General features: G+C 44.2%; 1 protein-coding gene across 3 annotated transcripts in view; it reads left to right on the top strand.

Moving 5' to 3' along the window:
* The window catches only part of mdga2a (MAM domain containing glycosylphosphatidylinositol anchor 2a), a 348,884-nt gene that overhangs the window by 88,224 nt on the left and 240,098 nt on the right, over positions 1-20,562 (top strand). The gene's annotated exons all lie outside the window — the stretch shown is intronic.

Raw genomic sequence — 20,562 nt, 5'->3', positions numbered from 1 at the left:
CCATAGCTGAATATAAGTGACTAGCGTACCATACGCCGCATAATCAGGCCCGGTTTTTTAATAATTTTTAAGCACAGGGAGAAAATTAACATTTGAAAAATCGGTAATGTAATAAATCAGCAAGAAAAGCAACATTGCAACAATGCACGGAACGAACCAGCACACAATCGTCCGTGCGGCGCTCAGGCGCGGAGGGTGGAACAGGAGGAGAGGAGAAGGACGTCAACTCGCTCCCTCCGTCATGCTAGTCTGCTGATTTCTCATCCAGTATGCACTGCCTGCTCATGTGCCCACCTTCAACTCGTCACTCGAGTCGTTGTCTTTGTACACTCCAGATGCACCTGGGACTCACGTAGACTTTTCATTGCTCTGTGCGGTTTTGGCTGCTTTTCTATATATAATCCACCAAGACACCCGACCACGGTAGTAGCGAAGTGGGAGGGGGGTGTGTACAAAGTGCAGGAGCATCTAAGAAGACGCATGTTTGTCGCGGATGCTAATTGCTGTATGTAGCGTGTAAAACAGTTTGCTATGGTGCACGCGGTCGTGCGTTGTAACCGAAAACTCGGTTTTTAAAGACTGGTTACTTCATTGGGTATACGACTGTAGGTGAATGAAAAGATGTAACTCTGGAGAGGGCAACATACAATACAGAGTTTTACATGCTGCATACAGCGATTTACATCCGCGACAAATTGTTTTACACGCTGCATACAGCGATTTACATCCGTGACAAACATGCCTCTTCCTAGATAGTCCTGTCGCGTCCACCCTCGTTCTCGAAGCACACACACCGCCTGGTCATGTGGTGCCTCTATGTGAACCGGTCAGGCACAGAGAAGGTCAGCTGCCGAGAGAGCCTCTCGACTGTTGCAGGGCCTGCATTGGTGAAGCAGGTGAGACGGTAATGAAACAGAGGCACAGAGCTTATTGGTTTTTAAAGACTGCCTCCTTCATTGGGTTTTAACCAATGCATGGAACGAACCAACACACAATCGTCCGTGCGGCGCTCAGGCACGGAGGGTGGAACGGGAGAAGAGGAGAAGGACGTCCACTCCGCTCCCTATGTCATGCTAGTCTGCTGATTTCTCGTTCAGTATACACTGCTTGCTCATGTGCCCACCTACAACTCGTCACTCGAGTCGTTGTCGTCTTTGCACAGTCCAGATGCACCTGTGACTCACGTAGACTCTGTGCGGTCGGAGCTGCATGTGACCTCTACGACAGATGAATATAAATGACGCCGGTTTTTCTGTGTCATCACGTCCGAGTTGGTGGTCGTGGCTCTGTGAGTTGTCGTCGTATCCAATGGTCTTGGAGTTGGTGGGCGTGGCTCCTTCCTGCGTGTGCCATAGTTGTCTCACTTGTCGGCTTAGTGAATCCACGCCCCTTCCGGCGTGCTTTCCATGGTTGTCTTGCCTTAGTGAATTATATATAGATGTTGTCATAATATTTTCTTAACTTCCATATTTAGATTACTTTTTTCATTATACATCCAAAAGACTTCTTCAGCCATGCCAGTTCCAGTTGTTACACTCTTTTCAGCTCCTTAGATTTGTTTGAAGTCTAGCTACCGAGGTCTTGTAGCCCATCGGTGTTATCACACGGACTTGGCCTTCTTCTCTAATGATGAAAGTTCACCTCCGTATTTTTGTCCCACTTGCACTCTAACAGATAGGTTCTAATGGCTGATGGACTTTTCTGTCACTCCAATGGTGAAGACATTTGGCTGTGCTATACCTGCTTTCATGTTGCTTTCTCACTATTATATACGTGTATCAAATGATGAAATGTCTGACACCATCTTAATGAAGCCAAGACGATGCAGTATGACTTTTGCAAAATTTATCTGACAAATAAAGGAAAGAGTCTTAATAAAACAGACACGATAAAGTTTTGTACAGGTTCACCCTTCAGTCTCCTGATTCTAGCTTTGCCTTAATCCAAATGTCCTCCTGATTGATGAACCACCATTGGTCTTACAGAATCGATTTTGGTTTTATGTCCAAACCTCACAAGTATACAGCTAAATAGATGTGCTGGTGATTCACACTCTTTGGTCAGTCAGTCAAACACACAGATGTTCTAATGGTTGATGAGCAGAGTTGATAATTAGTGATATGACCTCCATGTCAAATCACAGAACAACAGAACAACATCCTCCATTCTGCTGCCTCAAAGTAAGGAGATCATGAATTCACCTTCCGGTTCTTCCGTGAGTGGACAGTGCTTTGAATACTGAGAAAAGTGCTATATAAATTTAAAGAATTATTAATTATTATCATTATTTGATGATCAGAGGGAAGGGTCCATAAATCAGCACAGTATTCCTCCATTAGGAAATAAGAGGGAGTGTATAGCAGAGATGAATAGGCATCTCACCGACAACCATAAAAAACTGAAAAATGGAAGAGTTCCAATCTATTTAAAAACACAAGGAGTCACCCAGAGACAAAGAAAATCATCTGCTGCATGTTAGATAAAGAGGTAGCTGCTCATCCGCTCTGAAATATTATTATAAATAATAATAATAATAATAATAATAATAATAATAATAATAATAATAATAATAATAATATGTGAATTTCCCCTTGGGATTAATAAAGTATCTATCTATCTATCTATCTATCTATCTATCTATCTATCTATCTATCTAAATATTAGGAGTCGATGGGCACAGATACACATGTACGGATATACAAGCAGAGTCAAAAATGAGAGATGAGAGCTCATCTGCAGAAACACAAGGGGACTTTTACAGAAAGAGAGGGAGCCATCTGCATATAGAGGTACCGGGACTGTTGGATATATGCATTACATGAATGCATTACCTTTTGCAAAAAAATGAAGGAATCAACTGGGGGTTTACAGTGGGGGCAGCCACTTCACTTTTTTCACATTTTGTTATCTTGCAGCCTTATGCTAAAATCATTTAAATTCCTTTTTATCCCTCATCAAGCAACACTAAGTACTCCCCAGAATGGCAATGGGAAAACAAAATATTGGAAATGTTTGCAAATTTATCAAACACAAAATAACAAATATCTCATTGATGCTAGTATTCAGAACCTTTACTTAGTACTTAGTTGAAGCCCCTTTGAAAGCAATTCCATCCTGGGGCCTTCTTAGTTCTGACGTGAAAAGCTTCTCACACCTGGATTTGGGGATTTTCTGCCCTTCTTCTCTGCAGATCCTGTCAAGCTCTTTCAGGTTGGATGGAGGCTGTTGATGATCAGCTGTTTTCAGGTCTCTCTAGAGATACTCGAGTTGTGTTCAAGTCCAGGCTCTCTCTGGGCCACTCAAGGACAATCCCACAGTCGTCCCTAAGCCACTCCTATGTTGTCTTTGCCTTTGTGCTTAGGGTAATTGTCTTGTTGGAATGTGAATCATTGGCCCAACTTGAGGTCCAGAGCGCTCAGAGTAGTTTTCCATTAAGGATGTCTCTGTATGTTGCTCAGTTCAGCTTTCTCTCAACCCTGTCTAACCCCAGTCTTTGATGATGTCATCACCATGCTTTATCATTGAAATGGTATTGCTCAGGTAATAAGTGGTGTCTCGTTCTCTCAAGACATAATGCATAGCTTTGAGGCCAAACAGTTCAATCTTGGTGTCATCAGACCAGAGACACGTTTTTCTTGTTTCTCACGGTCTGAGAGTCCTATTGATGTCTTTTTGGAAACTCCAAGTGGGCATTCATGCATCTTTTATTGGGGATGGCCTTCTGTCTAGCAAGATTAGTGGAGTGCTGCAGTGATGGTTGTCCTACTAGAAGTGTTATCCATGTAAACACAGATTCTCTGGGGCTAAGCCGGAGTGACTATCGGGTTTTCGATTATTTTAATTATTAAGGCCCTTCTTTGATATTTGCTAAGTTTGGCCTAGAGACCAGCTCTAGGAAGAGTCATGGTTGGTCCAAACTTCTTCCTTTTTATAATTTTTTATTAGACTCATAAAGGAAGATGGATATTTACTTACCATGAGACATTAGGAGTTAAAATGAAATGCAGGAGTACATTCATAGATAGGTGGATGCTCATCTAGTAGAAGCCAATTAGTGAAAATGTGAATAACCTGCCGAGCGACATGAGGACAGATACTTATCTACTGCAAGGAATGAGGAGTCGATAAGAGTGGATGCTTATCTAATAATAGCCAGAAGAAATCAAACCAGATGGCTGATAATAGTGGATAGCTATCTACTGTTAATCAGAGAGAAGCAAAACAGGAGAAGGATGATCGACCACCTGCTAAAAAACACAAGGAGTCAAATGAAGAAAAAGAGAATCATCTGGTGATAGACCTAAGGAGTCATATTTAAAAAGAGGCAGATAGTCACCCACTGTTAAATATCAGGGGTCGATAGGCACAGAAAAACATGTTGTGACAGGCATGAAATGTCAAAAACAAAGATGAAGGCTCCTTTGCAGATACATGCGGAGTTGGTTGGAGAAAAAAGAGAATCGCCTGTTGACAGAGTTGGGACATGGGGACTCGTCTGTTGTTGAATATTAGGGGTGGTAGATACGGGCACACATGCACTCATAGGCGTGCAGAGTCAAAAAGCATCTAGTGCAGGGGTGCCTAAATATTTTAATCTGATGGCCCAAATAAGAAAATGAATACCAAATTGGGACCAAAGAAGAGGAGTATTATTGTAATGACAGTGGAGAATATTATACATCTGGAAGAAGAGTTTTAAAAAGCTGTCAGGAATCTCAAAGAGAATAATTCAACACTGATAGGCTGGAGGAATCCGTAGCCAGGACTGGTGCCAACACCACCTGCACTTCAGAACAGGTCATCCAGACCAACCAACTAGGAAAACTTGGGTTGCTGTTGAAAGAGATGTTGGTGCGATCATCAAGAGGCACTTACCCTGTGGTCTGTGTCTGGATCCTAATGGTCAAGAGCAGGGACGGGGACTGTGCTGTAAATATGGATTTGTCTTTTGGTTGAGATGTAACACTGAGGCCCCGACTCTCTCTGGTCATGAAAGATTCCTAGTTTATCCTTTGTAAAGAGATAGGTGACCCCTAGTGTCCTGGCTAAATTGCACATCATGGCATCATCTATTATGGCCCCCTAACCATTCCTTGTCTCTTACTGGCTAACCGTCTCACCCTTTCACCACCTAGTAGCCATTGTGTGGTGAGCGTATTGCCTCAGAAATGGCTATCATTGGAGGTGGTGAAGTGGCTCCTTATTGTCCATGACAAGCATTTGAGTCGTTAGAAAAGCGCCATATAAATATACATGACTATTGGTATTATTTTGAGGACTATGTGGTGACCCTCCATAATTCAGTCTCCATCCTGTGTGGCATCTGCATTTTCTCAGCTGTATTTATCTGGAATTTCCAGGGACTCTTCCCGAGACGCTAAACTGGGCATCTGCCCTCTACAATGCACTGGCATGCCATCTAAGGGAGGACCTGCTGAAAATGAGTGAGTGGAGGGGTAGCTTTGTGTCTGGTGGTCCTCCTCCCCTGAGAATAAATAAAGTTCTGTCTATCTATCTATCTATCTATCTATCTATCTATCTATCTATCTATCTATCTATCTATCTATCTATCTATCTATCTATCTATCTATCTGGTGCATGATTCAGGTGGTATGGCTGTTTATTTGCTCCCCACCTTCTCTGAACTTGGCCTTGCACTGTGGCACAGTTTGTATGTGTGTGTGTGTGTCTGTCTGTGTGTGTGTCTTTGTGTGTGTGTGTGTGTGTGTGTGTGTCTGTGTGTGTGTGTGTGTGTGTATTTAAAGCATTGGTGCTGGTGTGCCTAAGCCCTGACACTCAAACCGACTCCTCCATAACGGCTAGCACTTCCTACGCGGGCTGCACTTGTCGTCTGCATTCAGAGCGGCTCATCGTCACCTGCCGCCTCTGCAGGTTCTGCTTCAGCGTGGAACAAGACAATTGACTTCTGTTGTCTTCCCCGTGACCCTCGGATTGCGGGAGGAGCCCCCCGAGTGGGCATTTTTAATGACAATTGATTGCCTTCCCTTATTCGGGGCTTTGCCAAAGTAAGTACTGTAGCCGTGGCGAATCGTCGCAGTGTAATGGGCCCGTTAAATTCACAGGAGGCTGGCAGGGATTTGTGAGTGCCTCTCAGTGGGCTCCTCGATGTTCTTACGACCTCGCAGAAAATCAGCCAAGGCGTGCTGTTCAGGAAATTAGGAGCACACTGCCATTGCCTGGGAACAGAAAAAGAAAGCAGGTTAGTCAACACATGCCACCACGTGGGGGTGCGCTGGCAGTATGGAGGTGCAGCAGTTACTGAAAATCTAGAAGGAGAATCAGCAAAAGCGCACTGCTCAGCGGGGGCATGGCCTCCAAAACGCCAACCTGCCTCCTGTGCCAGGTAGCTCCTGTACTTGTGGCACAGTGACAGCCTCTCGTGCTTTTCTTTTTTTTTTTTCTGGGCTCACTGCTCAGTCTGTCCAGTTTGGAGGAGCGCCATTTAGCTTGATGGCACACAGTGCTTTAGCCAGGCACCACAGGTGGCATGTGCTAGGCATCTACAAAAAAATTCTCACTTCTCAGCAAAGTGCCCTAAAATAAAAGGCCCACTTTTGTGGGTGCAGACCTGCTGGGCAGTTTATTTTACATGCCACAGGTGAAACAGCTGGCAAATGCTGGCACAAGGGCCCCCCACTTCTGACCAAATGCTTTCCCATTTGTCTTGCTGACATGAAAATTTGAAGCAAAACAAGCAGAAAAGCGACTGAAGTTCATTTGTTAGCATTTTTCCGCCTGGTTCAGACATTTCTTTCCCCTCAGGGAAAGCAAAAAGCAGGGAAAGCAGAATGGTGAGCCAGTGGTGCCTGTGAGCTCACAAAACGGTAGGACGGTGGGTCCTTTCTGTGATCCGGCTCCAAAAGACAGGGCATCTGTGTGGAAGTGGTAGCTCCTGGCAAGGCTAGTTAGTCACCAGGCTCGTGTTCCTTAATAGAAACAAACACACACATACTGTCAAGGGGGGGCTGCAGCCCGAGAAAGCAGTAAAACCAAAATGTGCCAGCAAGGTGGGCGGGCACTGCCGGTGCACCCGACTCACTCAGTGGCATCCAGCTTGGCCACCTGGTAACTGGTGGCACTCCAATAATTGCATTTGGGCATTGTTCCATCCAGCCTCTGAATGTGTAGTTCATAGAAGTTGCCACGGGGGGGTTGACCTGTCACAAGGGGTGGGCTTCTGCTCGCACCCCTGACTGCTTGTTGAACAGTCAGCTCTTTTTTGATTTGATGATTTGTTTGTTTCCATTTTTCTGATTATTTATTCATTCGTTTTTTAATAACTGAATAATATAACCTTCCTTGGGGGGTCCTCTCTAGTCCAGCCACATAAATGTCTGCTTTTTCATTCCCAGTCTTTTAGCTAGTTTAGAATAGAAGGCAGAGTGGCCTAATAGTTGAAGGGCTGGACTGTGTGGTGTGTGCCACACATGTGGCCTGACTAGTGGCTCTGTTGCTGGGCTGGCTGTAAGCCCTGCCACTATTCTCCCTGTCATCTTGCTTAACCTGGCATACAGTATCTATAAAGCGCCTTGATGATGTTCATGATATTTTGTGCTTAACAGATGACATGGCCTGGTCACTAAGGCGCTTGACTTTTAAGACCCTAAGGTGCTGGATCAGACCACACCATTGGACCCCTCTGATCCTTTTGATGAGTTGCTTAGAGTTAACTCTAAAGCACAAGCCTGTTTGACCCCAAATGAGTTGATTAATCTGCCAAAATATAGAAACAAAATATATTATACTGCACCTTGGGATGGTGTTTAATGTACAAAGGCGCTATATTAAATTGTTTGCCAAGTCCTGTGGCCTAGAGGCTGAGGCTTTGGACTGTACACCTTAACACTGAGATGTGGCCCTTCCTGTGCATCCCATGGGCCTCGCTCAACCTCTAAAGCGGTCCGACTGTAGAGACATTTGAAGTGTTGTATTGTCTGTGTGTAAAACGCTTTGGAAAGGTGCTATATTAAAAAGTGGCCTAGGACTAACGTGGTGGGCTTCCAGTTTAATGCCCACCACTAATCCCCATGTGAGTTACTTTGTTACTTTGCCTGCCACAGCGATAGATAGATAGATAGATAGATAGATAGATAGATAGATAGATAGATAGATAGATAGATAGATAGATAGATAGATGTGAAAGTCACTATATAATAGAAAGTCACTATATAATAGATAGATAGATAGACAGATAGACAGATAGACAGATAGATAGATAGATAGACAGATGTGAAAGTCACTATATAATAGAAAGCTGGTACTTTACTGATTTCCAAGCATATTTATTTATGACAGTGGCTGTTATTTGGTCATTGTTTGCCACGTTATCCCATTCCCAAAGTCCCATTCATGCGTTACATCAGGCTAAAGCAGCATTTCATATGTGAAACAGAACGAGCGATGCTGGCAGATACTTTATTTGGGGATGATAGTGGTGGCGAGGGGGTGGGTTTGCAGACCAGAACATTCTAGCAGTCCCTGCATCAGCCTCTGCCAGCGCCGGCCGGTCAGGCATGCGGGCGGGAGTCCTGTTTGTCTCGCTTGGTTGCACTCGGCCTGTCTCATCCCCATCTGTGCAATTAGTTTAATGAAGTCGGCTCTCGGACATTGTATGCACAGCCCGCATTTTGGGCTTTAATTGCCACCTTTCATTAGCTCCAGGATAGGCTGCCCTGCAAAGTGCCACTCATCTGTTGAGACCCGCTATGGGAAGTGAAGGTTGGCCTCTAATTGACGCTCACTCTCGGCCATGGCCTGTGAGAAAATAGGAGCCCTCGCAGGACTGAGACCAGCTGCCCGGTGCGGTGAGAATGAACTTGTGGTGCCAGCCTGAGGGTCACTTTGTCCTTCAGATGCTGACTGAGCCTTTACCGTGTGGGCGGGTGTGTGTGGTTGCGTGTTTGTGTCAGTCGGCGTACACACCGTATGAGCAGACCTCTGTAGTGTTAGTATTATGGGATTGCAAGTGAAGGTGTATGTGTGCTCATGTATGTGACAGATGTGTTTGTCTCATGATGGGACTTCTCTGCAGAATCCGTTGAGGGAATGTGCATTGTGTGTGTGTGTGTCTCTTTGTTATAAGTGCTGCTCAGCCAGCCCCGACTTCTTTGTCTAATGGGCATATGACCTCGTTGGCATTGCACAAAACAGTGCAGTCAGCAGATAATAATAATGGCCACCAATAAGTACAACTTAAGTAAGGAAAGGGCCTCTGAGCGGACACTGCTATCTGTGATGCTCTGGGGACATATGCTTGCTGTCCCTCGGCCTGCGCTGCTCCCTCAGGATCCTAATCATTTTCACTTTTCCTCATTATTCAGAATGGCACAGCAGGGCCCAACTCAGCCACCGAGTGCGTTGACCCATATCTTGGCAGGCTCATCTCTTGGCAGCTTTCCTAAGTGGTATCTGGAAATTGACCGAGTCCTGGGGACAGCGAAGAGCACCGGCGCTCTGATTGGTTTGATGACCTTCACGAGGGACTTCATCTTGATAGGGCTGTTGGATTACATTGCATTGGGAAGGTTGAGGGTCCTGCCTCCTGGCAGAAACAAAATGAGCAAAATGAGGGTCTCGTCTCATTGGGTTTGATGAAAGGCGTATTTCCTGATTGGATGGCAGGTTCACTGAATTGAATCTTAGTGGTCCTGTCTCAGGACAGAGGTGCCGATTTAGATCCCATAGAGATTTGACAACTTCAGTAAATACAGAGATACCTTTCTTCAAAGTGACTAAAGTTAAAGTAAAATTTGCCCCAAGAGAACTCCTCAAGTAGAAATTCTAAAGTATCTGATATTTAGTGCACTTAAGTATCACAAATACAAGAAAATGTGAGATCTCTCCATGTGTTAGATATTGGCGAAACAAATTCATACAAACGTAATATCATTCAGGCTACCGTGATGCCTGGGTTGCACACAGTTGGCATACTCCCTTGAACTGGAGACATTGATAGTCATGAAACTGAGATGGGCTGAGCAAATGAGGACACACAACAATGTGAGCATGTGCTAATGAGCCTAACACTTTTTATTTTCAACAGTGTTCCAAAATCAAATAAAGTATTGAGCTTCTTCCAATTGAAAAAAAAAGAAATATTCCAATAAAATCAGTGCATTTGTGGACATCAAAACCATTAATAAATTAGTTCAAATTTGAAACCAAGCAGCCAGAGGGTTTCCTTTTCTTTCCTTATCTGTTAGCCTCCCTCTGTCTCCCCAGATTACCCTTCGGGCTGAGACTTTGTCCTTGAACTCCGGTACTCTTCCTGTCCTCAATCCTTCACCATCCTCTGGGACGCTCAGATCTCAGAGGCCTTCTTTACACCTTCCTGATTGTACAGGATCCCAACGGGTCCACCTGATCATTTGCCTGCTCCTCCATAGTGCTCAACGTGGGACGATCCCCCCCGATGTGCTGTCTCTAATGGGGACTCCTAACCAAAGCGCTGGCTCACGCTTCCAATTTTTTCCTTCCAGACACTATTTTTCTTTTTTATTTTTCAGCAATTCCCTTTCTGAAGTGTCAATAAGAAAACCGGAACCCAGCACAAACTCACATGCAAGCATGATTAGCCCCTCTGTCCCCATTATACGGGCCGGGACCATACAACCACGCACAACCACGGAGCATGAGTTGCACCATTTTAATTTTTAAAAAACTTCCTACAACATAGGCCACTATCGTTCTGGACCAAAGCTACTCTGTGAGTCATACTGCAATCAGGAAAGCAGTGCAAGGCAAGGCGAGGCGAGGCGAGATTAGATAGATTAGATCAGATGAACCAAAAAGGTGAGATTAAGATACGGCTCTATACGATAAGATAAGATAAGACAGGAAAATATAAGAGAAGAAAATAAAAAAGATAAGGTATGATGAGAAAATATAAGATGAACTAGGGCAAGTTAAGACAAGATATGATACGAAAGGCTAAATCAAGGTAAAGAAAGATAAGGTAAGGCAAAAGATAAGATAAGGCAAGATAAGATAAGAAAGGACAAGATAAAATAGGATAAAGGAAGAGAAGACACAGCAAGATCAAACAGGCCAAGATAAGATAAGATAAGACAGAATATGATGAGCTAAGCCGAGGAAAGGCAAGGCAAGATAAGGTGAGATAAGATAAAATAGGATAAGATAGAATACAATAAAATAAGCTAAGGTGAGATAGGATAAGACACGACAAGACAAGATGAGATAAGATAAGGCATGATAAGATAAGGTGAGATAAGATAAGACAGAGCATGATGAGCCAGGCCAAGGGAAATGCAAGGTAAGATAAGACACTAAGATAAGATCAGATAAGACAAGACAGAGTGAGATGAACTAGGCCAAGGAAAGATGAGACATGATGAGATAAGGTAAGATAAGATGTGGCAAGAGAAGATAAGACAAGAGAAAGACCAGATAAGAAAATTATTAAAATATTATTGAGCGAGGTTCATGTTGTAAGCTGTCTTTTAGAACTGTAAAGACGAGAAGAGGCCGTTCAGCCTAACAAAGCTCGCCAGTCCACTTAATCCTTCTAACATCAAGTCAAGTTTTAAAAGTCCCCAAAGTCCTCCTGTCTGCTACACTACTTGGTCACTTATTCCATGTGTCTGTGGTTCTCTGAAATGGACACCTTGCAGTTCTGCACCTTGACCATTAGAGGCTGCTGTCTTATCTACTGTACATTATGAGCAGTTTGGGTAACACAAGAGGTTGGGCACCAAACATTAGAACATTAGAACACTCTAGACGAAAAGAGGCCATTCAGCCAAGCAAAGATCACCAATCCTCTCCACTTATTTCTGTCTATTATAAAAAAAAAATCCTGGGAGGGAGACTAGGGAGACAAGACATGATGTTCTTGGAAGACACTTTAATGTCATGCAAAGACAATTTGACGTCCTACGAGAGATACTTTAACTTCACACGAGACAAGGCAGTGAGACAACATTTAAAACAAGTTCAAGGACATCTAACCAAGCAGTTGTTGGAATGCCTTTGACAGACAAACATCATGTGCTCCCAGCTCTTAAAACGACAAGCGACAAGCAGAACATGCAGCAGCAGCAGGAAGCCAGCAGATGATCCGAATGCTTTTCCTTAGCGTGCGTTCAGCCCCCCCCTTTCACAACGCGAGTAGCAGAGATGCGAAGTGGCAAAAGGACAGCTGCAGTACAGGCTTTTGAATGATTGACGTGCAACGCGACAAAAAGAACACGCAGCTCGCCAGCAGAAAGACAGCAGATTATCCGACGGCATCTCCTTAGCGTGCATTCAGCCGCCCCCACCCCCCCTTCACAACACGAGCAGCGTTATGCGCCCTGTGAGAAAGATTGAACCACACCCGGGGCCGGAAATAAAGGACAAGTATTGTTTTTACAAAAGTTTTAAAGTGAAAGTGAAAATAATGCATATGTAGCAATTCCCATGAAAATAACAATATCTTTAAATTGTATATTCGGTAAACCAAACCCGGGGGTGGGTGAGCGAAGTGAGCAGGGGTCAGAGCCCCCTTGTCTTCCAAAAAAAAAACGAGTTTTGAAGTCCCTAAAGTCTTACTCTCTAAAACACTACTTGGTTGTTTATTCCATAATGTCTGTGGTTTTCCATGTAGAGAAAAACTTTGTAATGTTTGTGTGAAATTTACCCTTAGTAAGTTTCCAACTGTGCCCCCATGTTCTTGATGAACTCATTTCAAAGTCACAGTCTCGATCCACTGTGCTAATTCCCTTGATAATTCTAAACACTTCAGTCAGATCTCCTCTTAATCTTTTTTTTCTTAAACTGTAAAGGCTCAGCTCTTTTAATCTTTCCTCATAACTCATCCCCTGTAGCCCTGGAATCAGCCTAGTCGCTCTTCTCTGGCCCTTTTCTTGTGCTGTTATTTCCTTTTTGTAGCCTGGAGACCCAAACTGCACACAGGACTCCAGATGAGGCCTCACCAGTGTGTTATAAAGACTTGTGCTGAACCTCCTGTGACTTGTACTCCACACATCAAGGTGCTATTTAACCTGACGTTCTGTTAGCCTTCTTAATGGCTTCTGAACGCTGTCTGCCAGCTGATAGACTTGGTTGGGGGTCCTCGATTCCAAAGCATATATTTTTTCTTTCATTATTTAAAACACTCATACAGATCCCCACCTCCTTGCCCAACTCCATCCCACCCCCAAGGGGTGCAGAATTTGGAGCAGGTGATGACACAAGGGTGGGGGCAGAAAAGAAAAAAAAAACATTTATTTTAGCATCTATTTAAAAAAAAAACACACACACAAGAATTCCGAGAAGCCTCTACACACTTGCCATTGAAAAAGAGACGAAGGGCTACTTGATGATACCTGAGGTGGACAGTGATGTAAATCCACTTGAGTGGTGGAAAACACAAGAAGTACATTTGCCTAAATTGGGGAAACTTGCCAAAATAAAAGGACCTGTCCACCCCTGCTTCAAGAAGCCCTTCTGAGTGGACTTTCAGCACCGGAGCAAATGTTGTCACATGTAACCGTGCTGCTCGGGAGCCAGATGGTGTTTGTCACACAACTTGAAGTTTCCTCAGTAGAGTTTTACAGTTGTTTTTATTTTGGACAGATCTTTGTTTGGGCTTTGTTGTATCTTTGTCCAATATATGACAGAAGTTGTTTACAAATGCTATAGGCTTTTATTTTTTTCCGATGCAGTATTTGACAGAACTTTGGATTTTTACACTATAGTACAGTATGTTAGATTTTTGTTCTTGCTTGTATGCGGCACAATTCACCTTACAGCAGAGCAGTTTATGTTCATCCAGACCGTAATGTTCATGCCCTATAGTTAAGTTGTGATTAGTATTTTATTCTCTTTGGATTCATGTCTTTTTACATACAGTAAAGGGTAAGTGTCTGTTTAAGATGCTGTTATTATAAGAGTTTTGTTGGTCTTAGTGCATTCATGTAGGCCGCTTTGTATTGTTTACTCACACTTGCACTATTTGATCTCAGTAATACTTTGACTGGTAATTTTAATGTTTTTGCATTTTAATAATAGTAATAATGATGATGATGATGATAATAATAATGCATTTTATTCATATAGCACCTTTCCCATGCTCAAAATGCTTTAAGTAAATAAATAAGACCTGTTTTCATTACCTGCTGTTTCCATTAATCTCAAGCTACAATTTAAATTGAAAAATCAAGACCAAGCTAGATCAATAAGACTTTTCATTTTTAAAGAATGCATAATAGTCTATTTTATATTATTATCAGAGTCCCAGAAAATATCAAGATATGATTTTTTGCCAGTGTCGCACACCCCTGGTCTGAATGCCACAACATCAGCCATGGAAATGACTTGAGAGCAGAGACAGTGCTTGACTTTAACTCTCTGCCCCGCCCTCAAATATTTAGCCCCGCCCAGTGTGCAGGCTACATTGAGGTGTACCTGATTGACTGAGCAGGTCATCACAAAGGCGACGCATTATTTGAAAATTGTCCCAGTCTCTTTGTATAAGCAGTTGTTCCCAATGCAGAAGAAGCCCGTATTTTAGATAATTGACTGAGTAAAGCATTGTGCCCTTTTGTTTTCTGGTGTAATATTACAGGAACAAATGTGTCTAGCAAAACATTAAATACAAGTATATATTTGTATTTGAAAATGTAGTGGAGTGTAAGTCATGTGATTTTCTAACTATTCTCAAATAATGTAGAAATATTCTCAAAACCTACTCAAGCACAGTAATGAAGTACAGTAGTGGCACTTCATTACTAACACAGTACTGACGTTGGATTGACCCGTCTGTTGATGACTTTGTTAAACTGGGTGGCACTGGGCATCTATTGACAAGTTTGCCGTGGCATATCTTAAAGATCAAGTGACTCTGGACAGGCTCTGTAGACAGGCATACTAAGTGACATCATAGGGGTACTTGAGGGTCTTGTCACTTGACTGGGTGGTTGCCGGTTTCACTGTGGTAAATCCTAATGGACAGCTGATGGTTCTGTATCTGGGCAGAGGTGCTCACTTGGATGACTCTTATGCAATGGCTAGAGCTGGGCATCAGCACAGGTTTGTTGTAGCTTATTTTAAAGAACAAGTGACAAGCACACTAAGATGGACCTTACTCGACTGGCAGTAGACCTTTGAGGCTTTTTCACTTGACAGTTTGCTTCTGGACAGGCTCCTAGAAGTAAGCCTTAGTGGTCAGCTGAAAGTTCTTGTATCTGGACAGAGGTCCTTACTTGGACACTTGAGTTTCTATCTATTAATATCTTTCTTTGCACCTCACAGATGTGCTACAGCTTATCGATGCATCATAAAATCCCTTAGGTCGCCATCAGGGGACCCATACTCCTCTCTGCTATTAGATGAAAACTCCGCCCCCGGTAACATCCTGTGTACTGCTAATTTGCATACATCACACCCCCTCTGCTGTATTAATGCTGAACTTCCCCAAATGAAGAACAGCCTCTTGTACCCCAGGTTGGCACTCAGGATGTAGCAGTACAACTGGTTTCAATTCATCCTCCTTGTGCCACACTGCAGTTGGCAGTGCCTCTTGTGGATCTGGATGATTGAGATCAGAAGTAGAAATGGACATGCTGAGGCTGGTAACTGGTGGCTTTGACTGTCACTTCTTGCAACAGCTGTTATTGTTTTCCGTTTGTTTGCTTGGATCACAGGGAGATTTTGACAAATTCAGGCAGGTTTCAGTTCACAAAGACTTGGAGGGCCTTCTAACATAGAATGCTGGCCCCAAAAGAGAATCATAAAACAAAAGGCAATGGGTCTTCCAGACAGTCTTAGGAGTTTTCAAGATAGATTTTAAACACTTTATAGTATTCCTGTACCCTTTGATGACTGCACATCTGCTCTTGTATGCCAAGTTCCAGTGTTTGGACAGTCATCCTGTCTGTCCCCTTAAAGCTCACCTTAAATTCTGTTCCAGTTGTCTCTCTTCTATCAGTGCCAACAGTCCAGTGCCACCAAGTAGCAGACATGTAGTGGTGGAAAGGGAGTGGTAGGCACCAACAGTTTATCACATACTGCAGTTGGGTACTTGTGCAGTCCCTGATTCATTCACCTCATGTGTACACAGGACAGGTGGCAGTAGGCAACTCAACGGTACTGCTACTGACTAGGGGATGTGTGAGCGTGTGTCTAATGTACTTCAGGTAGGTAAACGTGTGTGTATTTCAGAGGTGTGTGTAACTGCGAGCGAAACTCTGGGATTGTGAGCCTGCAGTTTTAGACTTGTGTGTCACGGATATGTGGCCCTCAAGGTAGGCCAGCTCTGCATATTCAGGCATGAAAACGTGTGCCATGAGGACAGTGCAATAATATAATGATAAAAGTGTGTACTCGGAGAAAAGATACTTTAGGAAACAACTGCTGTACTGCTGTAGATCATAATTAATATGAAGGAAAAAATAGTAATAAAAAAACAGCTAAACAGCAGGATTTGACTGGCCAGCTAGCCTGGGGGAATACAGGGGGCTGAGAAGAAAAGGGCAATCAGACTGGTTATGGAATGGGGCTATCTATCTATCTATCTATCTATCTATCTATCTATCTATCTATCTATCTATCTATCTATCTATCTATCTATCTATCTATCTATCTTATAGTGCCTTACATATCTATCTATCTATCTATCTATCTATCTATCTATCTATCTATCTATCTATCTATCTATCTATCTATCTATCTATCTATCTATCTATCTATCTATTATATAGTGCCTTTCATTTATATCTATGTATCTATTTATCTATCTATCTATTTTAGAACAGGACAAAGACAGATAAAGGCTTGGTGTGACACGGTGACCCGTTACATCATAAATAATAAATAATAATTAAGAGCTTTTCAGCAAGACTAATGTTTCTGAAGATGTGATGTTTCTTCCACAAGACACTGTGTCTGTGCTGTATGTCTGTCTGCATGTGTTGCACGTTATCTTTCTGCTTTTTGTCCAGCGGTCTCTTACCATTCTCACCAGCCATACCTTCTCGTGCGGTGAGCCGTATGACGGGGTCCACTCGTGTCTGTATGGCTGTCCTTGGCAGCACTGTGAGTATTGAGTAGGAGTTTATGTAGCTGGAGTGTAAAGTGGACCTGTGTGTGTGTCTCTGTTCATACGAGTGGTGCAGGCAGTTATTCTGTGGGTGGTCCACTGAGTGGTCTGACTAAGGTGTGTGAGGTGTGCCAACGAGGTCTTTGGCTTTGGTGTGTGTGTATATGAGTGAGCCGTGCCAGTGTGTGTGTGTGTCAGTGCCATCTTGTTGTGTGTGGGGTGTTTGTACCTGTTTGCCAGTTTGGTTTGAGTGTGTGCCCGTTTATCTGGACTGTGTGTGAAGTGTACAGTTGTGAAGAGATGCTTTGTGATGTCCCTTGTGTGTTATGGGTGCCGGTGTTAGGTGTGCGTATGCCTGTGTGTGTTGGCATGCACTACCCGTGTGTCTGTCATTTCTGTGAGGTGTTCCATTGTGCCGTGTGTGTAGTTTTCGGAAGGTGTTTGTGTCACAGAGGCCTACTTGCATGCGTGTCCTTCTGAATCTGCCTTTACCCTCCACCCCAGCCATCAAGTCAGGCGCTGATCCTGTTCACCGCACGGCGCTCCAGGGGGTATTAGTGGTGTCGCTGGCGCTTCAAAGAGCACAAAGGAAGAAAGGGCAAGCTCTAAAAATAGGCCAGGTAATTACGGATCGGCACCAGCGGGCGCCTCGCTTGCCAGCTCCCGCAGAGCCTCTCTTGGCCAAGGCTGAGCTGCTGCAGGGGGAGAACTTCCTAAATGGCATCAGATGCTTCTTATCCAGGATTATAAAAACAAGCAGATCCAGGCGGTGCCACCTGGGCTCTTGCAGATTAGCTTCTCAGGATAAAGCACCTGGCATCACATCACTGGGGCACTTCAGACCCCTGGACACGTGCTGGTTTAGGAAGGGTGCTCACGCGTGTTTGAGAGGCACGTGGCCTTTTCGTATCCAAGAGCTGGCAAATGGAGCCAAAGGGACCCAAGAGCTGGCACTGTCACCTTCTCCAAGTGTTTAGGGGGTCAAATCAAGGACCTTGAAGACCTGATAAGGTGGCACACATTACCCTTCCTAGAAGATTCATAGCACAGTTGGGTGCCACTGCCATTGACACTAGCCTGAAGGTTCCGTGTAGTCGGTGGTCTTACCTGAGAGTTGTGACATGCAGTGATGCGGAATGCGCCAGTCACATTGTGCGATGACCTTAGAGCCTGTGTCTGTTTTGCTGCAAGATGCCAGGATAATTCATGTCTTCCTGTATTACAGTGCCACTCAAAGCTTGCCTTGACTCACAGTGGGCACACATCGCTTCACAGCCCACTCGTGTTCATACATTACTCAGGGGGGCACATCATGAAAAGCTTGGCAGGCAAAACCCGCTTTACAGTGTCAGTGACTGGACAGCTCTGGTGGCATGGGGCTGGCACACACAAGTCCAGGCACCTGCGGCTCATCACCAGATGGCTCGGCTTCATCCTTCTGGCACTTAATGGCTGGCAAAAAAGGCGCTTTCACCTTGAGTGTGCATTGCCACCAATAAAAATGCCCGTCCTTTTATCCAAATGTCTGCTTTGCCCTGAGGGCGCACTATGGATTGTTCTTGTTTGCTGCAGACTGCTCCTTGGCATTTACCTTCAGATCAAAACGTTTCTATTTTTATTCCGCTCACCGTCTCACACTCAGAGGTGCTGGTGCTCTGCCAAGCCTGGCAGCCTACTTGAAGAATGCTTGCTGTTTAATATACCTTACGGTGGCGCACCCGTTTTAAACTGGCTTGGCAGGCGCACTCTGAGTGGTGGTGTCTAAGTGTGTACTGGCTGGCGCCATGGATGGTGCCAGGCCTGTACCACGTGGAACTCTACATTATGTACGAGGCTGTTAGAGAGGCACTTTGGGCAGTTCCAGTGGGTAGGGAGGGCCCTGGCAGGTGCTATGTGGCACTCACAATAATGGCAAACAAAATAGGTGGGTGACTGTAAATAATTTATTTGTCACTGTAAAGGTTTCCTGTCACACTATACGATGGCAGTCGGCAAGTACAGAAGGGGCGCATAAGTCATAGTGGGTGGCACAATAGATAATGCCAGTCATAATGAGTGGAGCACTGACACGTGGCAGTGAACACTGCGGTGCTGCTGACACTACTGGGGGGACGGTGACTGTCATAGAGTCTTTGACTTGTGTTAATGACAGTGTAAGTGATGCCACCTATCGTGAGTGTAGTCCTAGCATGTGCCACCTACCATAGTTTAAAATAGGGGTGTGCTGCTCTGCACTGTAATTAAGCCAGTCGGAGTGGCTGGGTGATACTAATTGGCACTGTGTTCAATGCCCTGGCATACTTTACTTGGTATGGTGATGCCAGTGTTGGTGGAGCTTTGCCCACTACTGTGGGTAATAAATAAACGGCTGTGGTGCTGCTCAACACCAAGGAGCTGTTGGTGATGGAGGACTTATAAGTGGGCATCATAGGCACAGGTGATGCCAGTGTAAAATGAAAGTCCTGTCATGTACTGCTCTTCGCTTATGGATGTGCCACTCACAGTGGGTACAACCTTGACTTGTGTTAATTCCCAATACTGTGGACACAGTTGACACCAGTGTTAAACGAGGGTCTTGGAAGTTTCTTTTACACACCGTGGCTGTGCCATTAACTGTAGGTAGAACCTTGACTAGCGTTAATAAGTACTGTAAATAATATCATGGGCATGGGTGATGCCAGTGTAAGATGGGCAGGTTCCTCACATGTGCTGTTTCACAATATTGCTGTGTCATTAACAGTGCACAGAATGTTGACTTGCGTTAATAAGTAACTGTAAGTGCTTGCCCAATATTATGGGCATGGGGATACCAATGTAAAATAAGTGTGTTCTTGGCATGCGCTGCTAAGCGCTCTGGCCATGCCATTCACAGTAGGTAGAACCTTAACTTGCATTAATAAGATCTATAAATGATACCCGATACTATGGGCATGGCTGATGCCAGTCTAAGATAGGTGGGTTGCTGGCGTGTGCTGTTTCGCACTTTAGCTGAGTCATTGACAGTGCATGGAATGTTGGCTTGCATTACTAAGTAATTGTAAATGATGCCCGATACTGTGGGTATTGGTGATGCCAGTGTAAAATGAGAGGGTCCTGGCAAATGTTGCTGTGCATTCTGGCTATAGAAACTTGACTTGCGTTAATAAGTACTGTAAATGATACCCGATATTATGGGCATGGGTGATACCAGTTTACGATTGGTGGGTTCCTGGCATGTGCTGTTTCACAAATTTGCTGTGTCATTGACAGTGCATGGAATGTTGACTTGCATTAATAAGTAATTATAAGTGATGCCCGATATTGTGGGCATGGGTGATACCTGTGTAAAATGGGTGGGGCTCTGGCATGTGCTGCTCTGCACTCCGGCCAAGCCATTCACAATGGGTAACACCTTGGTTTGAGTTAATAAGCTCTATAAGTGATATCTGATATTGTGGGTGTGGGTAAAATGGGGGTCCTGGCATGTGCTGCTTCACACTATGGCTGTGCCAATCACAGTGAGT

The sequence above is a fragment of the Polypterus senegalus genome, chromosome 18 (assembly GCF_016835505.1).
Source record: "Polypterus senegalus isolate Bchr_013 chromosome 18, ASM1683550v1, whole genome shotgun sequence".
Taxonomy (NCBI): domain Eukaryota; kingdom Metazoa; phylum Chordata; class Cladistia; order Polypteriformes; family Polypteridae; genus Polypterus; species Polypterus senegalus.
Note: the sequence above shows the minus strand (reverse complement) of the source record. Positions and strands in the feature narration are given on the sequence as shown.